Below are 16,425 nucleotides of genomic sequence, written 5' to 3'. Positions count from 1 at the left end.
GGCTGTAGTCCATGGGGTCTCAAAAAGTCAAAAAGGACTGAGAGACTAAATGATTTTCACACTTCCATTTTTCAAGTCATTGACGCCTTAATTTGTACTTTTTTTTTTTTTTTCAGTTTCCTTTCCTCTCCCATCTGATCCAATGAGGTACGCCTTTGTAGTTCCATATGCTAAGGCTTTTGCCAAGGAAAAGTTGACATATTATCAAGTCAATAGTTCTTTCTATCTCTTGTTATGGGCTATTTGTCCTTGAACCCAGATTAGATCCATTGCATTAAAACTTCCTGCTAAGAGTGAAAATGGAACTGATATTGAAAGGTGTTCAAATACTGTGTCAGTGTAGCACAGTTAACACAGATGATATATATGGTTGCTATTGCCCAGTCACTAAGTTGTGTCTAACTCTTTGTTACCCCATGAACTGCAGCAGGCCAGGCTGATGTCCTTCACCGTCTCCCTGAAATCCACTGAGTCAGTGAGGCCATCCAACCATTTCATCCTCTGTCATCCCCTTCTCCTTCTGCCTTCAATCTTTCCCAGCATCAGGGTCTTTTCCAATGAATCTGCTCTTCACATCAGTTGGTCAAAGTATTGGAGCTTCAGCTTCAGCAACAGTCCTTCCAATGACTATTCAGAGTTGATTTCCTTTAGGATTGACTGGTTTGATCTCCTTGCTGTTCAAGGGACTCTCTCAAGAGTCTTCTCTAGCACCACAGTTTGAAAACATCAATTCTTCAGCCATCAGCCTTCTCTATGGTCCAACTTTCACATCCTTATATGACTACTGGAAAAACAATAGAATTGACTTGACAGATTTTTGTTGTCAAAGTGATGTCTCTGCTTTTTAATATGCTGTCTAGGTTTGTCATAGCTTTTCTTCTAAGAAATAATCTGTGGTTAGCACAGACACTAATACATTTGTAGTGAAAAGGTAGTTATATCATGCATTCAAACCATTATAAACACAACTACTTCATTTACAGCTCCTCGAAAATTTTTTCTTAAAGGAGAAAACTGGCAATAGAGAAAATTAAAATTTAGTCTTTTAAACAAATGTTTATTTAGATAACTATAGCTTAATTCTCTTATTTCTGTGAATTTAAGCCAATTTTTTTTCCTTTTGGACTTGTTTTTAAAAAAACAAAATAAAAAAATTACCTTCTCTAAACTACTTATTTGTTTAAGTAGGCAAATAATTAGTTGTTGGCCTATTTAAAAAATATCTTCCAAATGTTGCATTAAGAAACATGTCTGGATTTAATTTGTGAGAAATGCACACACAAATTGAAAAAAAATGAAATTCTGTCTTTTGTATTCCTTTGTACTTTCAAAAGCTGCTGATGCTTTAAAATCAACCTCTGAAAAGTATTTTTGATCTGCACTTACAAACTATGAGACTATGCTAAATAATCTTAATACTCTCTGTGAAATCTCCATACTTGTAGTTATGATGAAATCATCCAAATCAGTTCCCTGAAATCTTGAAAAACAAAAATGCTCGTAAAGTGGATTAAACAAAACCAGCTTGAGCTCTTGATGAGTACACTTGGAAGATTCCAGATCTCTGTACCATACTGGCATTCCTTTACTGAATTCCCTAAAATATTACAAAATAGCCATTTAATAAAGCACAGTTAAATAGATTAGAAGTCACTGCTGTGTGACAGAACCTTATTTTGACTGACTTCAGTAGAATCTCACAAAAGGGAAGTCTGAATGGACCTTTGTGGGAGGTTAGGTTCTGGGCAGTGTTTCAAAGTGGAGAGAGGATGAGATTGCCCCAAATTTATGATATGATAGTTTAGGATTAGTGGACAGAGTAAGGTGAGTATCTCAAGGAAAGATTTGATGGATAAACTATCATTTGAGAAGACAGTACTTTGCCCAAGTAACCAATGCATGAATATCTTGATAAAATAATATTTATTGGGTTTGGTCTTACCTTTTCTAGACAAACTTTTATTGAACAGCTCAGTCATGTTACTATTGATAGTCTCAGTTTGCACTTTTCATTTTGAGATATATTTCTAGTTTATTCTTTTCCCAAAGATTTAGAGTTGTGAGTCCAAGCCCCTTTAGAGGTAAGACTATGATCTTTGGAGAAATTAAAATACTCTTATGTTTACTCTGTTGCTTTCCCCAAAAAGGGTTGTGGAAGGGTTATCATTAGTGGAAGATGGGAAATAGGAAAAGAAAGATGTATTCTAGTAATTCTCTGGCAATGAGCAATCTTGCCCATCTTTGAGGAGGAATAATTTTTATTCTGAGAAAACTTTTTAGGGCATGACACACCAGGGCTGCTAACTGTGACTCTACTTTTTACAGCATTCTCTGTTTAAGTGCGGCCAGGGAACCTGGAGAAGGAAGCAACGTTTTCCATCAAAACTCTTCAGTGCTCTTATAATAGGTGTTGGCCCCAGAGTCTGTGTAGAAAAGGGGCAAGGTAGTTATTGATAATATATCTGTCTGGCAAAAGTGATCTTGACATTCATTTGATCTCAATTAATAAATTATTTTGGCTGCTTAAAAATAAAGCATGCAGGGTACTCTTTTTAACCCCTTCTGATGTCTATGTCAGAAGCTTTCTCTATCTCTTTTATACTTTAATAAAACTTTATTACACAAAAGCTCTGAGCAATCAAGCCTCTTCTCTGGCCCTGGATTGAATTCTCCTCCAGAGGCTAAGAATCCCGGCATCGTTGCATGATTCAGCAACAAGCTTTAATCTTGGGGGCTTGTCCGGGATTCTTCAGGACAAGGTAAGGATGCTTGGAGCTCTAGTTCTTTGTTCTCCTAGTGAACAAGTTTTCTGCTGTACTTTACTAACTCTACGGTGTGCTTGCATGAATGAATGAAATGCCCTGCATGAAGCGAATGAGGAGCCCTGCTCTGCGGTTCTACGGTGACCTCATAGAGCTTATGGCAGAAACTTGTCAGGGGTTTATACCGACCTGCCAATGCCAAGAGGCACCCAAAATCTCCTTCAGGAGCTGACCAGAAATGGGCAAACATATGGACCGAACTTTCCTTTCTCGGTCAAACTTTTCGGTCTCTTTGACCATTTCATAACTCCTTAGAAATTAGAAGTACTAACTCTGATGCTGGGAGGGATTGAGGACAGGAGGAGAAGGGGATGACAGAGGATGAGATGGCTGGATGGCATCACCGACTCGATGGACGTGAGTTTGAGTGAACTCTGTAAGTTGGCGATAGACAGGGAGGCCTGGTGTGCTGCAATTCATGGGGTCGCAAAGAGTCGGACACGACTGAGCAACTAAACTGAACTGAGCTGAACTGAACCTAATCTTTAGGATCATAGACTTTCAAAGGACTTATGATCTATGTTGCTATTGTGTACTATGACTTAGGTCCCAAACTTGGATTGGTAGTCAGGAAGTGCCTAGCCTCGCTAGGAATCAAAAGTTCAGAAGTTAGATGGAGCTCTAGCTTCAAGAGCATCTCTGAGGTTAAAGGTTACTCAGATTGGAATTACAATGGGTTTTTTTTTTTCCTTTGGTAGCACTCGCTCTTAGTGGACCAGAGTAGACTCTTATACTGGTGTGGTGATGCTTGGAAGGAACATCTCAGTTTTATGTTTGTATTGGTCTTATTGTGGTCAGGAATGTACTCAGGGTCATGCACAGGCACTCAGGTGATGAATGTTTCCCCCAGTGGTTTAGCCTGGGAGGCATTCCAGAAGGTTATTCTGATTGTACCCCGGGTGGCATCAGAGGTAATGGTGAAGAGCTGGATGTTAGTTAGGGATGCCGTCAGGTTTACCCCTGGTGCATCCCCATCCCGTCCCAGTGGTAGGACTGGGAGGGATGTGTATGGCACCTACGTCGGTAAGGGACAGATTAAGTCTGACCAGGAAAGAAAAGCTTTGGTGTAAAATCTGTCTACACTCTTATCTAGAGCAAGGAGGGATGCCTCTGGTAGAAAGATGGTGCTGGTCGCTTTTTTTCTCTTACAGATGGGAGCTAACAATTCCAGCCTCACTCATTTGAACTGTATCCTGAAAAACTGGGATAGATTTAATCCCCAGGGCTTAAAGAAGATGCACCTGGTCTTCCTATGTGATACTGCATGGCCATGGTATCCACTGCAGGATGGTGAATGGTGGCTGGTTGGAGGGTCTCTTAAGTATAATACTGCTTTACAATTAGACCGGTTCTGTAGAAAACAAGGCAAATGGATAGAAGTAGCCTATGTGTTGCCCTTTTTCTCTCTGCGAAATATGCCAGACTTATGTCCTAAGGGTATAGATTTGGGTGTGACTCCTTCAGCTTCCTCCTGTCCTCCTACTTTGCTAGATAAGATGGAGGACAGGAGACAAAGAGATAAAGAAAAGCAGGTTTCTCCACACTATCCCTGGGATCATATGTGCAGAGCAGCCAGAGAGACTGAGGAACAGCCACATGAGCTGTTGCCTCTTCATGAAGCACCCACCGGGAGAAATAATCAGTCCATGAGAATTACCAGGCCTTTTTCTTATCAAGAAATACAAAGAATCGAGGAGGATCTGAGAGACTATTTAGAGGACCCAGAAAATATATATATTAGAGCTTTTAAAGGTGTTACTCTGCTTTATGACCTTACTTGGAAAGATGTGATGTATATCTTGGGACAAATGCTAACTCCTGACTCAAAGAGTTGAGTTTTGGGAAAAGCGGTTGCTTATGAAGATGAATGGCTTGGTAATGAATCAGTAGGGAAGAGGGAGAATGAGATAGCCGCCCTTCCCACTGGAAATCAGGCCATCCCAATTACAGAACCAGACTGAGGCTACAACACAGCTAGAGGAAGATGGGATCAGAGTCATTTTGTCAGATGTATTCTTGAAGGTCTCAGGCAGGCATGTGCTAAGCCTTTAAATTATGGCAAATTGGCAAACAAAGAACAGGAGGAGAAGGAAGCTCCTGGTAAATTGCTAGATAGACTGAGAGAAGCCCTTCGCAGGTTCACTGAGATTGATCCCAAAAGAGGAAAAAGAGGGAAAAGTGATCTTAAAAGACAGATTTCTCACTCAGTCGGCTCCAGATATCCGCCGTAAACTATTAAAATGGGCATTGGATCAAATCAATCTTTAGATAATCTGTTGCAACTGGCTGTTACAATCTATTATGGTAGGGAATATGAGGAAAAGAAAGAAAGGCAGAAAAAAGACAAAGGAATAGGCAGAAGCCCTCGCAATGGCTATGAGAACCGTTCTAAAACAGCCTGAAAAAAAAAAAAAAAAAGCCCAGAGGGACCCAAGTGAAAAGAGATGGGCTTGCTATTACTGTGGAAAGAAGGGGCACCTCAAGCGGAATTGCCCTCAGGCATCTAAGCTGCACCTGGCTCCAGGTCTGCAAAGGATCACACTGGAAGAGAGACTGCCCCCGGAGGTGTAGGTTTCAGGGGTTGAACTCTCAAGACAAACACAACTGAAGGTGCCTGGGGGTCCCCACACAAGCTCCCATCCTATTTACACCTGAGGAACCCCAGGTATTAATAACTGTGGGGGGCCAATCCATCGATTTCCTTTTAGATACTGGGACAACTTATTCCTTGCTTACTGAAGCCCCTAGCCCACTTTCTTCCTGATCTGCTTCCATAATGGAACTGTCTGGATAAGTCAAAAAATGGGCCTGATAATCTGTATGAGCCTACTTCTGCTGACTCCAAAATTCCTGAGTCTGCCATTGGGGCTTCCTGTCCTGGGCTCACTCCTACGCTGAATTCCACAATCAGTCTAACTGCCGGGTCTGTGGAGCTCTCCCTTCTTCATCAGTGGAAGGCTTCCCATGGTGGACATCTTCACTTCAAGGAAAAGACTTTCTCCAAGTCTGCAAATACCTTCGACAACAACAGCATGTGATGCCTCTTCATTGGAGAAGACTCTTGAGAGTCTCTTGGCCTGCAAGGAGATCCAACCAGTCCATTCTAAAGGAGATCAGCCCTGGGTGTTCTTTGGAAGGGATGATGCTAAAGCTGAAACTCCAGTATTTTGGCCATCTCATGCGAAGAGTTGACTCATTGAAAAAGACTCTGATGCTGGGAGGGATTGGGGGCAGGAAGAGAAGGGGATGACGGAGGATGAGATGGCTGAATGGCATCACCGACTCGATGGACATGAGGTTGAGTGAACTCCGGGAGTTGGTGATGGACAGGGAGGCCTGGTGTGCTGTGATTCATGGGGTCGCAAAGAGTTGGATACGACTGAGAGACTGAACTGAACTGAACTGAACTGAACTGAACAACCTTAAAATGGACTAGTACAACACTTTGTACTTTAACTATGGACATAATGTGACTTTTCATTTTGATTTTAGCTTGTTTTAATGACTATTTTGCCTTACGTCTGTAACTGTATAATGGGGTTTTCTAACCGTCTAAAAGCTTTTAAGTTACAAATGGTTGTCCAAGCTCCTACGAGTGCCACAGCCTCCTCCAAATATTACTTGGGGCCCCTGGATCAGAGACCCTCAATATGAGGGTTAGGAGAATATGTTGCCTCGACAATTTAGGGACCATGCCCTAAACAGCAGGAAGTAGTTATGGAATGAAAACAATGCCCCTTTCCCTTAGCAACATAATTCTCCTAAAAGAAAACGGGGGAATGAAAGAGTCATTTCCTAGGTAGGTTGATAAGTCTAGGGGTCCCCAAGGAGAGAGGGGTCTAGAATCCTCAAGGAGGAAGAAAGGTAAAAAAAATTTTTTTTTCCTCTACATTCCTTGAAAGTGAAAGTGAAGTCGCTCAGTCATGTTCGACTCTTTGCTACCCCATGGACTGTAACCCACCAGGCTCCTCCATCCATGGGATTCTCCTGGAGTGGGTTGCCATTTCCTTCTCCAGGGGATCTGCCTAACCCAGGGATCGAACCCAGGTCTCCCGCATTGCAGAGGGATTCTTTAACCTCTGAGCCACCAGGGACAGTCTACATTCCTTAGGATTAGATAACAATAATGTATCCTGCCTGAGGACAGTCTCTGGATTAAGCCTTCTGGCTAATTCTGTTATCCTAAAATGTAAATTATGGGAGTAGGTCTGGTGAGGTCTTTACAATCTCCAGCCATTCTTTGGATTCATTGGAGATTACATAACTCCATTGCTAACACTAAGCAAGTGGGTACTCTTTCTACCCTCTTCTGATGTCTATGTCAGAAGTTTTCTCTATCTCCTTTATACTTTAATAAAACTTTATTACACACACACACACAAATAAAGCATGCTCATTTCTAGTTTTTCCATATCTAGAAACTTGACTTCTCTTAGCTAATGTTTCTAATATCAGATTTCGTATATTTTGGATGGTAAAATTGACTATTTGCACTCTAAAAGATAGAGTCCTTAACCAAGTTCATAATTATATTTGTAATCACTTGGGTACAATTTATATTTGCAATCAGTCTGTGACTTCTCTTGCTCACTATTTGGCTTTTCTTCTAGGGAACAGGTGGCTGCAAGTCCAGCCATTCTTTGATATCCATAAATAAGACTGAAAGGCTGTCATCTCTATTTTTCTCTGATAAAAGAAGAGGTGTGGCTGCTCAGTTCAGTTCAGTTCAGTTCAGTCTCTCAGTCGTGTCCGACTCTTTGCAACCCTATGAATTGCAGCACGCCAGGCCTCCCTGTCCATCACCAACTCCTGGAGTTCACTCAGACTCACGTCCATTGAGTCAGTGATGCTATCCAGCCACCTCATCCTCTGTCATCCCCTTCTCCTCCTGCCCCCAATCCCTCCCAGCATCAGAGTCTTTTCCAATGAGTCAGCTCTTCGCATGTGGCTGCTAAGGGATATTTAATTAGAATTGATAGCATGAAATACATCATACCATTAATAGATGCTTATTGGCAACATGCTTCACTGCCACTGAAGCTCACTGAACCTCAGGTTCTTCATCTATCAATAGGAATAAATATAATGTGCATCTCTTAAAGCTGATATGAGGATTAAATGGAAAAAATGAAGGTAAAACATTGAGCAGAGTACTTGGCACATAGTTAATAACTGATTGCTGTGATCAAAGATTAATAAAATTAGTTATATATTTATGATATATAATAATACATAGGATGGAACAAAATAATTTAGTAATTTATCTTTGTATTCTCCAAACCAATGATTAGATGGGTTGGTAGCCTTGTCAATAGAAAATCAAAAGAAAAAAAATGACTGTGACAGAGAAATGATTGGAATAATTGTGTCTGTTTATAGTTAGCAACAGCTGGATACCTACAACATATGCATTTTATCTTACACTTTGTTTTTTTGCTGAATACTAGTGGTATTCTGAGTATGTTGATAAATGTGTTCTCCATAGTGGAGCATTAGTTTCCAACCAGAGTCTGAACCAAATGTTAAGTATTCAGTAAGTAGGTCAGGGCTTCACTGAAGAATGTTTGATCACAGTGGTACTCCTGTTGTTGCTGTTGTTTAGTTACTCAGTCGTGTCTGGCTCTTTTGCGATCCCATGGACTATGACTCACCAGGCCCCTTCCTCTATCTATGGGATTTCCCAGGCAAGAATACTGAAATGGGTTGCCTATGCCCTCCTCCAGGGGATCTTCCCAACCCAGGGATCAAACCTGAGTCTCCTGCTTTGCAAGCGGATTCTTTACCCACTGAGTCACCTGGGAATGTGAATCTATGTCTTCTCTTATTAAGATTTGCCCCAAAGAAAATGAGTTTTTCCTTACCCATTTGTCAAATCATCCTTAAACTGGAAATGAAGATTGGGCTGAAGTTGGAACTCTTTAGAATGAAAACACTGTAAAAGTCAGAGTCAATAGTATTTTTATAATAAACTCTAAAGATAGAACAAATGTTATTTTTAAATACCAGAACTCATTGCAGTTTGCTTTGATTATGTTAGCTTTCTTTAAAAAACATACAAAATTAACTTGCTGTCAGAATTCTTCAGTGCCACTTCATTTTCACTCTGTCCTACTTCCCACCAGTTTCGGTGGGTTGGTCTGCTTTAGTGTCTTGGATCAGGCTTTTATTATTTGGTGGAAGACCATCAAAGTAAAGGGAAAGTTGTTTTTCCTTCCTTAGGTATACAGCCAGAAAGAACAACAATATTTTCAAGTTAAAAAGTCATTGCAACCTAATTGAAAACTTTGGGCTAAATGCTGGGAACACTGTGTGGCTGACCATTCTGAAAGAAATTGAAAACAGATTCTAGTTGGCTTTAAAACGAATCTAGCTAATAATCAAGATAGATAATAAGTAGACACATAAAGGACAATTAAAGAAGGAAATAGTCTGAAATGAATAGAAAAGAGAACCAGGTTAAGTCAACAGGGTTAACAAATGAAGATTTTCATTTGTGTGGTTAATATAGAGTAACTTTATTTTCCAAAGATAACATTGAAAGAATGTTGGAGAGAGCCCTGATGTCTCTGGATTTTGCCCAGTTCTAAACAAGGATTAACACCAACCATGCATATAGCTGCTGTGAACCCAAGTGATCTCTTAAAGCTGTTGCTTGTTTTCTCCTATTCTTTGAGGATCAGAAAACAAAAAGTGCGTACTTAAAATCAAAGATTACATACAACTCATAGAATTGGCATATACTGTAAAATTTAAGCTACTGGTTCACCAAGATAGGGCATGTGATTTGAGAATGATTTTAGGTCATACTTCTGCTGTATTTTATATTGTTCATTGAAAAACACATGTGTGTGTATATATGTGCAAATATATAAAATACATAAATATATATGTATAAATACAAAACATACATATGACATGTAAAACATATACAAATATATGCATATATATTACATATGCATTATTCAAGGAACAAAAAAGGACTCAGTAGAGGTGAGTCCTTAGGTGAAATTAATCACTTACAAACTGAGAACAAACAAAAAAATCACTTACAAACTGAGAAAATAACTCAAAGCATATGTTCTACTAATAGTTAATCAGGAGCTTAAATTTTACATACATAGTTGCTTAAACATATACATATAAATATATATACAGGTAAGCATATATGTGTGCATCTATATATGTATTTTTCCCATTAAAAAGCTACATAATCTAAATATAAATGTTATATGTAATATGTATATACATGCATAATATGTGTATATAATTTGAAGTGAGAAATTCTGAGATGGAGTACTGAATTCTGGCTCTGTTACTTCATAGCTGCATGCCCTTAGATAATTACTTAAGTTCTTTAATCCTTCAATAATGCTTGTAGAATGAGGATATTATCATGCACATTCTTAGTGAAAGTGAAAGTCGCTCAGTCGTGTCTGACTGTTTGTGACCCCATGGACTGTACAGTCCATGGAATTCTCCAGGCCAGAATACCGGGTGGTTAGCTTTTCCCGTCTCCAGGGGAAACTTCCCAACCCAGGGATCAAAGCCAGGTCTCTTGCATTGCAGGCAGATTCTTTACCAGTTGAGCCACAGGGGAAGCCCTAACATTAGAAGGGATGCACATTCTTAAGTTCATGAAAATAAATGAGAATGTATGCAAAGTTCTTAGCGTACTGGGTGGCACATAGTAAGTATTCTGTATGTGCCTACCATTGTGTGAAAAGCCTTACATATATTCTCGTTTATTATAATAAAATATTTAATGTATATACACACATATGTAACAGAAAGAGAGAGAAGGAGGGAGGAAGAAAAAGAGTCACAGAGACAGGGAGAAAGAGAGATACCTTTTTTGGAGTCAGATAAACTGTGGATCCCACTCAGGCCCATATTGTCATATCCTTGGCATAACTTCTGCAAATCTTGTGTTATGAACAACGGAGCTAATGAACATGGTATGCAGCCTTTCATGCAGAGGACAGAGGTAGATTTGTTCACCTTGGTATGCAGAGTTGTGTTGGGGAGTATCTTCCTTCTACAGCTTCATAGACAGCTGGCCACAGTGGCTCTGGAAAGCAATGGAGATGAGGAATTTCACTGAGTGACAGTGGAACACAGGTAGATGACTGTAGGATGCATTCTCCAGCAAAAATTGTAGGACTCAGAAGAGGCAATTGCCCATGCATGGAAAACAGAGATTGCTGCATACTTGGTATGCTTTGGAGTGTGTTACATAAGTTTTATATAACACTTAAATATATCATAGAAAAAGTAAGAGAGCTGGATCATAGAAAAAACAACAGATCATTAAAAAATCAAGACAGTTCCAGAAAAACATCTACTTCTGCTTTATTGACTACACCAAAGCCTTTGACTGTGTGGATCACAACAAACTGTGGAAATTTCTTGAAGAGAAGGGAATACCAGACCACCTCACCTGACCTCTAAGAAATCTGTATGCAGGTCAAGAAGCAACAGTTAGAACCAGACATGGAACAACAGACTAGTTCCAAATTGAGAAAGGAGTACGACAAGGCTGTATATTGTCACCATGCTTACTTAACTTATATGAAGAGTACAGCATGCAAAATGCCAGGCTGGATGAAGCCCAAGCTGGACTCAAGATTGCTGGGGGAAATATCATAACCTCAGATATGCAGATGACACCACCCTTATGGCAGAAAACGAAGAAGAACTAAAGAGCCTGTTGATAAAGGCAGAAGAGGAAAGTGAAAAAGCTGGCTTAAAACTCAGCATTCAAAAAACTAAGATCATGGCATCTGGTCCCATCACTTCATGGCATACAGATGAAGAAACAATGGAAACAGTGACAGACTTCATTTTTTGGGCTCCAAAATCACTGCAGATGGTGACTGCAGCCACGAAATTGAAAGTCATGTGCTCCTTGGAAGAAAAGCTATGACAAACCTAGATAGCTTATTGAAAAACAAAGACATTACTTTGCCACCAAAGGTCCATCTAGTCAAAGCTATGGTTTTACCAGTAGTCATGTATGGATGAGAGAGTTGGACTATAAAGAGTGCCAAAGAATTGCAGCTTTTGAACTGCAGTGTTGGAGAAGACTCTTGAGAATCTCTTGGACTGCAAGGAGATCCAACCAGTCCATCCTAAAGGAAATCAGTCCTGAATATTCATTGGAAGGACTGATGCTGAAGCTGAAGCTCCAATACTTTGGCAACCTGATGTGAAGAACTGACTCATTGGAAAAGATCCTGATGCTGGGAAAGATTGAACACAGGAGGAGAAGGGGACAAGAGAAGATGAGATGGTTGGATGGCATCACCGACTCGATGGACATCAGTTTGAGCAAACTCTGGGAGTTGGTGGTGGACAGGGAAGCCTGGTGTGCTACAGTCCATGGGGTTGAAAAGAGTCAGACATGACTGAGTGACTGAACTGAAGATATGTTTAAGGTCATAGAAAGAATTGAACTAATTTGAATTCACAACTGAGTCTTAGTTCTGAGTGCACGTTAGGGCTAATCATCAAAACAAGATCAGTAGTTTGCATCAGTGTTACTGTAGCTAAACTTTTATCCTAGATTTTAGATATTAGCAGTTTTGCAATGATCAAGAACAGCATATACCACTGAAATCATATTTGTTGTTGTTCAGTCACTCGGTTGTGTCTAACCCTCTGTGACCCCATGAACTGCAGCGCACCAGGCTCCTATGGTCCTCTACTATCTCCCAGAGTTTGCTCAAATTTGTGTTCATTGAATCGGTGATGCTATTGAATCATCTCATCTTCCGGGGCCTCCTCATCCTTTTGACTCTGATCTTTCCCAGTATCAGGGTCTTTTCCAATGAGTAAGCTCCTCCTTTCAGGTGGCTAAAGTATTGGAGTCACCTGATACATTATTCAGCTTAAATATGCTTCAAATTTAGTGAGCAGATTTTGGTATAAGAAAGCATAACCTTTCACTGAGCTTGTAGTAGATGCTAGGTGCTGTGCTAAGTACATTCAAGCACTAATACCTAACCCTGTGGAAGAAGTACAACTGACAGCTTATTTTTCTAGTAAAGGAATTGAGATTCAGAGGGTCATATGGTTTGCAAGTACAATAGTAAAGCAAGGAGTCAAAGATTAGAGGGACTTCAGAACTTGTCTCAGCTTGAAACTTGCTTCTCTAGTGTTTGTGCAAGAGTTCTTAGAAGTGGAGTAACTACAAACAATTCAATGCAGAAACTGGAATAAACTTGCAGTTACCTCTTTTGACCCCTAGATGACACTTTTGTATTTATAAGGTAAACTACAAATGGAAACTGATAATTGCAAGATGAGAAACAGTGGGAAAAAAAAGTACATATAGATACATATGTGTTGGCAGTGTGAATTTGGAGTAAAGGTATAAATTACCCTTATAAAATACTTTCTCTCAACTTCCCTGTATATTTTAAAGCATAATAGCTCTGTTTTATACGTTAGTAAAGTCGCTCAGTCGTGTCCGACTCTTTGGACAGTAACTTACCAGGCTCCTCTGTCCATGGGATTTTCCAGGCAAGAATACTGGAGCGGGTTGCCATTTCCTTCTCCAGTCTGTTTTATAAGACGTCGCTTATTAAATGCATGTATCAGAACAGTTAGGTGCTTGTTAAAAATGCAGATTTCTGCTTTGGCTTTGCCTCACACTGAAAGGTAAGAGTCCAAAAACTGTATTTTTTAGCAAGTACCAGGTGGTAGTTCTACATATGAAAATCTGAGAACCACTGTTTAGCTACTTCTGCTGCTGCTGCTAAGTCGCTTCAGTCATGTCCGACTCTGCGAGCCCATAGACGGCAGCCCACCAGGCTCCCCCGTCCTTGGCATTCTCCAGGCAAGAATGCTGGAGTGGGTTGCCGTTTCCTTCTCCAAAGCATGAAAGTGAAAAGTGAAAGGGAAGTCACTCAGTTATGTCCGACTCTTCGCGACCCCATGGACTGCAGCCTACCAGGCTCCTCCGTCCATGGGATTTGCTAGGCAAGAGTGCTGGAGTGGGGTGCCACCATCTTCTCTGGAGAACCACTGTTTAGCTATGTAATCCTCACATCTGCCTGCATGTTAGTCTCTTGCGGGAACTTAATGGAATACAAATGCTTTGTCCCCATTCAAGACAATCTCAGCTTTTCTAAGGGTAGGGCCTAAGTATTGCATGTTAGAAAGTTCCCTCAGTAGTTGCCCTGAGGAACCAGAGGCTCAAGGTTGAGAAGCAGATTGGGTGGAATTCAGTAATGACCAACTCCCTTAAGGTTACTAAGACTGGAATTACTGCTTCTGTGATTTCACGGAATCACATTGTCCACTTACACATACATGCATGTATAAATGTATCTTTTGTGTTATTTTATTATAAAAATGACTCATGGTTATAATAAAAAGAAAGACATAGAGAGAGTGAAAGAAAGGAAGGAAGAAAAGAAGAAAGGAGAAAAGAAAGAAAAACGCAGGAGAGAACTGAAAGCTAGAAACAGCAACCATTTCCCACAGTCCAGAAAATGACTGCCAGCAGTTTGGTGTTGCTCCTTCTGGTCTGTTTTGTTAAAATATTGGGACCATATCATACAAACAACTCTACATAACTGCTAGTTTGTGTAACATCCTTTATGAACATATCCCCTGATAGCTAAAGATTCTCTGAAAAGAGTTTGCACTGGATACATACAATTCCACTGATTAGAACGCACCATAATACTCTTATTAATTCAGAATATTCTCATTCTTTTTCCAATGTAGACTCTTGAGACAGTAGCTCATCTTCATAATGTTTAAATAAATGATCTTATTTCTAGAGAATAGATATGAAGGGGCAGTTTAGGTTTTATATTCAGTTTATAATCTTTAAATTAATTGCAGTTGAGTTAGTTTCTAAAGAACCCACCTTGTGTGTTGGAAGAGAGATCAAGGAAAGACTGGCTAGATCATCTATTAATAGATGCACGTTTACTTCTGAGTCAACATCCATGTGCATGCTCTGCTGGTGGAAGAGCCAGAATATCATGTGTATCACTAGTTAGCATCATTCATTATGACAAATGGAGAAGGCAATGGCACCCCACTCCAGTGCTCTTGCATGGAAAATCCCATGGATGGAGGAGCCTGGTGGGCTGCAGTCCATGGGGTCGCGAAGAGTCCGACATGACTGAGCGACTTCCCTTTCACCTTTCGCTTTCATGCATTGGAGAAGGAAATGGCAACCCACTCCAGTGTTCTTGCCTGGAGAATGCCAAGGACAGGGGAACCTGGTGGGCTGCCGTCTATGGGGTCGCACAGAGTCAGACACGACTGAAGTGGCTTAGCAATTATGACAAATAAAAGAGAGTTTTCTCGTAACTTTTCATGGGGTTTCTTCCATACTGTTTGCATATAATTTTCCTCAAATAATAATAATATTGTAGATAAAGAAAAGGAGTTGACTTCAAAGTATAAATATAGAGTATTAATCCGAATCTTAAAACTCAATAGTTTTAATTATTCAGGATCATTTGGAGACTATTGCACGCCTCCAAGGACAATATTTATTTTTTTATTGATTTCTACTGGAGTATAGTTGCTTTGGGCTTCCTCGGTAGCTCAGCTGGTGAAGAATCTGCCTGCAACGCAGGAAACCCCAGTTCAATTCCTGGGTCGAGAAGTTCTTCTAGGGAAGGGATAGGCAACTCACTCCAGTACTCTTGGGCTTCCCTGGTGGCTAGGACAGTAAAGAATCCACCTGCAATGCAGGAGACCTGGGTTCAATCCCTGGGTTGGGAAGATCCCCTGGAGGAGGGCATGGTAACCCACTCCAGTTTTCTTGTCTGGAGAATCTCCATGCACAGAGGTACCTGGAGGGCTACAGTCCATGAGGTCACAGAGTCAGACACGACTGAGTGACTAAGCCCAGCACAGCACATAGTTTCTTTATAATGTTGTGTCATTTTCTGCTGAGCAGCAAAGTGAATCAGTTAAATATATGCACACACAATTCACGGGGCTGCAAAGAGTCGGACACAACTGAGCGACTGAACTGAACTGAACTATTTTTTTAGATTTCCATCCCATTTAGGTCACCACAGAGCACTGAGCTCCCTGGGCTATTCAGTAGATTCACATTAGTTATCTATTTTATATGTAGTAGTGTATATGTGTCAATCTCTAGGGACAATATTTTATTATCATATTATGGATACATACCCTTCTGACACACATATGGCAAATATTTCCCACTTCGTTATTTTTTTTAACTTTATTCACTTGACTCATGCAAATCCAATAAAATTTTGATTTCCAGCTTTTACTCTTGATCTCATGGAAAAAAGATTATTTCCTATCCCACAGATAACCTGTGTTTTCATTTATGACTCATCCGCACTATTTTATTAAAATTTTTTCAAACTTAGGAATCATGAAAACAATTTACGTGAAAACCTGTATTAGTACCCTCTGGATTCTACCATTAGCATTGTACTCTTTCCGTTCTTATATGTCTTTCCATCTTTCCATCATTCTATCCAACACACCAATCTATTTTTATTCATTTCAAAGTGGTATTCATCAATTGCATTTCTTGAAAACCTCAGTATGCATACTATATGTATTTGACATAAATTTTGTCCTTTTTTTGTGT

At 40.1% G+C, this 16,425-nt stretch overlaps 1 pseudogene; it reads left to right on the top strand.

Annotated features, from left to right (window-relative positions):
* Window positions 3,765-16,425, top strand: part of LOC102188898 — a 43,657-nt pseudogene continuing 30,996 nt past the window's right edge.

The sequence above is a fragment of the Capra hircus genome, chromosome 20, assembly GCF_001704415.2.
Source record: "Capra hircus breed San Clemente chromosome 20, ASM170441v1, whole genome shotgun sequence".
NCBI lineage: Eukaryota > Metazoa > Chordata > Mammalia > Artiodactyla > Bovidae > Capra > Capra hircus.
This window is presented reverse-complemented; position numbering and strand designations above follow the sequence as displayed.